General features: G+C 35.6%; 1 pseudogene; it reads right to left on the bottom strand.

Annotated features, from left to right (window-relative positions):
• Nucleotides 1–1,312: 1,312 nt before the first annotated feature.
• LOC102839588 overlaps nucleotides 1,313–5,052 on the bottom strand; it is a 13,788-nt pseudogene continuing 10,048 nt past the window's right edge.

The following is a 5,052-nucleotide window of genomic DNA, read 5'->3' as shown; positions in this document are numbered from 1 at the left end:
GATATGCAGATGATACAACCTTGTTTGCTGAAAGTGAAGAGGACTTAAAACATTTACTAATGAAGATCAAAGAGCACTACCTTTGGTATGGATTGCATCTTAAAGTCAAGAAAACCAAAATCCTCACCACTGGACCAATAAACAACATTCTTATCAACAGAGAAAAGACTGAAGTTGTCAAGGGCTTCATTCTTCTTAGCTCAACTATCAACACTCATGGAAGCAGCAGTCAAGAAATCAAATGACGTATTGCCAAATTTGTTGCACAACACCTTTTTATAGTGTTGAAAAGTAAAGATGTCAGCTTGAGGACTAAAGTGCACCTAACCCAAATCATGGTATTTTCGATAACCTCATATGCATGTGAAATCTGGACAGTGAATAAGGAAGACTGTAGAAGAACTGATGCTTTTGAGTTAGGTGTTGAGACTATTGAAGGTGCCATTGGTTGCCAAAAGAATCAATAGATCCATTTTGGAAGAAGTGCAGCCAGAGTCCCCTTGGAGGTCAAGATGGCCAAACTTCATCTCTCATACTTTGGACATATTGTCAGGAGGTAACGGTCACTGGAGAAGGGCATATTGTCAGGAGGGAATGGTCACTGGAGTAAAAATTTAAATCCATATACATTTTACTTGACGTTTTCATTTAGTGCAAATACAGGCATTTGATATAGAACTGCTTTACCCACAAAAGAAGAGTCCTGTCTACAGAATTCCTCACAGCCGATTTTAGATCAGAGTCTGGACAGCCGTAAATAGTAGGGCATGTCTGATAAAGAGCAAGCCATGACTGTTCAATTAGAAGATCAATAAGTCACTTCCCCCATGTCTAAATGGCTGCATGAGAAATGTATGGATGCTTATCTTGTTTTTTGAATCATCTTCTACCAAAGTATAATCAATAGATGTTCACTAAGCCAAAAGAGCCTGGATTTAAAATATAAAAGATGAGAAGGATCTCTACCAGCTAATCCTCCTTAATAAACCACACATCTACCCTTAGCTCTGCAGACAGTTGATTATCTACAGACGGTTTTGACCTATTCTTATTTATTCTGCGACACTCTTGTTAAACTGCTGACTTTGGATATGACAAAGTAAATGCAAAGCCAACTGGTTATTTTCCTCTTTGAATTGAAAGTTCTGTTTAATTCCTGTTCTTTAAATCTTGTTATACTACCATCTCCATGAAAAGACATTGCTGTTGTTAAGTGCTGTCAAGTTGGTTTTGACTCACAGCAAACCTGCATATAGGGTTGTTTTATTTATTTATTTCATCAATGGATACTCAATTTATTAAAATAGTTGACTTAAGCATCTTCAATGGTGACTTCAACCTCTACTGTAGCTCAATATTGATAAAGTGATCTGTTCTTCTACTTGATAAGGACTGTGCAAGTCAATGCGTTGCTTATTATTCCAGATTCTCATTTGAAAACGGTCCCAGGTCTTAGAACCTTCGCCAAAAGTTTTCCTTGTGATTCTGAGTTTTAGTAGGCATCTTAACCAGTTCCTTCACTTTCAGGATCTTCTCCTTTGCACTTCTGATGAAGCACACACTTTCTCCAGAGACTTCACATTGCATCTGGTTAGAGTAATTCTAATCCGGTGAATGGTCACTTCTGGTTCTACAGCATCTTTCTGGTGTCCTTCAATGCCATGGCAGCGGCACGGCTTCCTGACAGACTTGTTCCTCAGCAAGAGCAAACAGCAGTGAGTCAGGCGCAAAAGCGGCTGACCATGTGGTAAGCAAACTAGTGCATATCACACAGTGCCACACCAGGACTCAAAAGACAAGGAGATTCAAAATGGGATGAATCACACTTTAGTCTTTCCTCTACTTAAAAAAAAAAAAAAAATCCAAGCAGCAGTGGGTGTGAGCACCATTTGAAAGAAGGAAGTGGGAGTGGGAGAATGGTATAATTGTTCTGAAGATGAGCAGTCTTCAGAGCTGCACCTGTCAACAGAATGTTTAAAAATGTACTTGTGGGTGAGACTCAAATGCTTTAGCCTGTATCAGGAGAGGTGTATTAACAATAGATAATGGGAAATAATCTCTAAAAAGTATTTGCTCTTCTACTTCATAAGCAATTTGTGCAGAAATCCACCAGAGTAATTGTTTTATAATACTCATGCCCCAAATTTAATTATTTGTGTATTTACAGAGCTTATGAAAAGACATTCTGATATACTCACATAATGCTTTTTAAGAAAGAGAATTTTCATTATTCTAGTTTATTTGCAGTAAAGAAAATAATTACATTGCAAATAAATCACTCTATACAGAATGAAGAATGAGCAAATAAAAGCAAACAGATGGGATAGTGTAGGTACCGTCAAGTTAGATACAACTGTATTCTAACAAAAGCAATTCCCTGGCATATAAAAATGACCACCCCGTTCTTTCTTATGCTGAGTGTCTATCAGTGTCTGGGACCCAGCTCAATGCTATTCATCATCAGCTGAAACCAGGTTACAGAAGCAACACCACTGGGGACACTTCCAAGGGAAGAAACTGGAGAAACATGAAACTCATAAATTTTCTGCTTACAAATGGTACATGGCATTTCTCTTAGTCCATTTAGTTGCATGATTAAGCCTAAATTAAGAAATGTGAGATTTCTAATCCTCCCATAGCAGGGAGTCTTGGAAGAAAAGTAGGGAATATTTTTAACCAAATAATGCCATCCACTATATAAACATACCCTGTTGCCATCAAGTCCGTTCTGACTGGCAGCAGTCTTACAGATCAGAGGAGACTTGCTCCATAGTGTTTCTAACGCTATAAAACTTTATAAAAATAGAATGCCACATTTTTCTATCAAGGACTCGCTGGTAGATTTGAAAGACATATCTTTAAGTTAGGGGCCGATGTTTATTTCCTAGAGTCAAGTAAACTTCAGTTCAAATCTGTATTGGTGGTGTTGTCAGTACTGACTCATAGGGACCTTATACATAACAGTATAAAACACTGTCTGATTCTGCTCCAATTTTACAATTGTTGCTACTCTTGAATCCCTTGTTGCAGCCATTGTGATAACCCATCTCATTGGGGGGTCTTCCTCTTTTTTTGAAAAGTATGAGAAATGAAATCTGGCCATTTTGGCTTCAAGAAGCATTCTGGTTGTACTTCTTCCAACACAGGTTTGTTTATCATTTTGATGATGCTTGGTCCTTTTAACATTCTCCTCCAACATGTTACACATAAATACATTGATTCTTCTGTGGTCTTCTTTATCCATTGTCCAACTTTCACATACATATGAGGTTATTGAAACTACCATGGTTTGGATGCTTAGTCCTCAAACTAATTTCTTTGCACTTCAATATTTTAAAAAGGTCTTGTACAGCTGAGTTGCCTAATGCAATACATCATTTGATTTCTTGACTGCTGCTTCCATGAATGTGGATGGTTGATCAGATCAAAATGAAGTAAGTGACAACCTCAATCTTTTCTCCATTTATCTTGAAGTTATTTATTGGTCCAGTGGTGAAGAGTTTTGTTTTCTTTACATTGAGATCAACCCATATGAAGACTGATCTTTGATCTTCATCAGTAAGTATTTTAAGTCCTCTTTACATTCAGCAAGCAAGGTTGTATCATCTGCATATCACAGATTGTTAATGAGTCTTCTCCAATCCTGATGCCACGTTCTTCTTCATATAGTCCGAATTCTCAGATTATTTGCTCGGCACAGAGATTGAACAACTCTGGCACATACCTTTTCTAATTTAAAACCATCTGATATTTCATTGTTCTGTTTGAGCAACTGCCTTCTGGTCTATGTACAGGTTTGTCATGAGCACACATAATCATTTCAATTGAATTTTGGCAGGGACAAAGTAAGAGAATTGGAAAGAAATAGCATGCAATTTTTAACAACAAAGAGTTGAATTAATTAATTCAAACTAATTCTAATCTAAAGTCATTTATTTCCCACAAAACTTTATTTCTTACCTCTCTAAGACTTTTGTGATTAAGATTCTTTTTTGTACTCTTCTACTCTTTGCACATTTGAGGAAAAGTTTAATCTAGATTTTTGACCAAACTCCAAATTATTCTTCATATCTAAAATTTGATAGTTCTGAATTTTATTAGAGTTCTACTGGAAAAAAATCCAAAAGAGAACATATGACTAAACAATCATAAAGTATAGTTGGACATTTTATTAAATGTCACAGGATTGGTTCCCAAAGTTATTTCATTATTGGCAAAGTTTTAATGCTCAATAAACTTAAGGTCTCTGTGTCTGAATGTGACTAAGTCAAGCAGTTGAAAAGCCTTTGCCTGAAATATTAAAGGCTATAGTGATAATAAATCAGAAATATATATATATATATTTCTACATTTAAAATCCAAGAGCAACATTTTGAAAAAGCTGGCATTTCTATCTGCTGACAATTGGGTCTGAGTTTGGCCTCATTTTTGGGTCACTGGATAAATATTAAACATGATAAAATTTCAGAGACTAAAATAAGACAAAAACAAATATATTACTGAATAAAATTATCTTTATAAAAGTAACATTTGGTCATCTATCTGCCCCTTCACAAATAGTACAATAATTGAATAAACAAAATAAAGTTTGGGTATACCTTTTTAGAAAAGGAGTCATTTAACTGTATAATATTTGTAAAAAGAACTAATTAACATGCAACAAAGGAATAGAATAAATACTGATGTGAGTTTTACTCAAACCATCACAACTTAGTCACTTTAACTGCCAGAAATTCACATGAAAATTTAGCCCTGATGGCATTGAAAATATTTTAATGTTTATAAAATATGAATTAATCTCAAACCCACCAAGTAGCTTCATGGGAGAAAAACCTGGCAATCTGCTCCTTAAAATATTTCCTAGAAATGAATGAGAAAGAAAACACAACATGCCATAATCTTTGTGACACTGCAAAAGCAGTGCTGAGAGGACAGTTTATTGCAATAAATGCACACATCCAAAAAGAAGAAAGAACCAAAATTAACACATTAACACAACATTTCCAACAACTGGAAACAGACCAGCAAAGTAAACCTACAGTCAACAGAAGA

The sequence above is a fragment of the Chrysochloris asiatica genome, unplaced genomic scaffold (genome assembly GCF_000296735.1).
Source record: "Chrysochloris asiatica unplaced genomic scaffold, ChrAsi1.0 scaffold00112, whole genome shotgun sequence".
In the NCBI taxonomy this organism is placed as follows: Eukaryota; Metazoa; Chordata; class Mammalia; order Afrosoricida; family Chrysochloridae; genus Chrysochloris; species Chrysochloris asiatica.
Note: the sequence above shows the minus strand (reverse complement) of the source record. Positions and strands in the feature narration are given on the sequence as shown.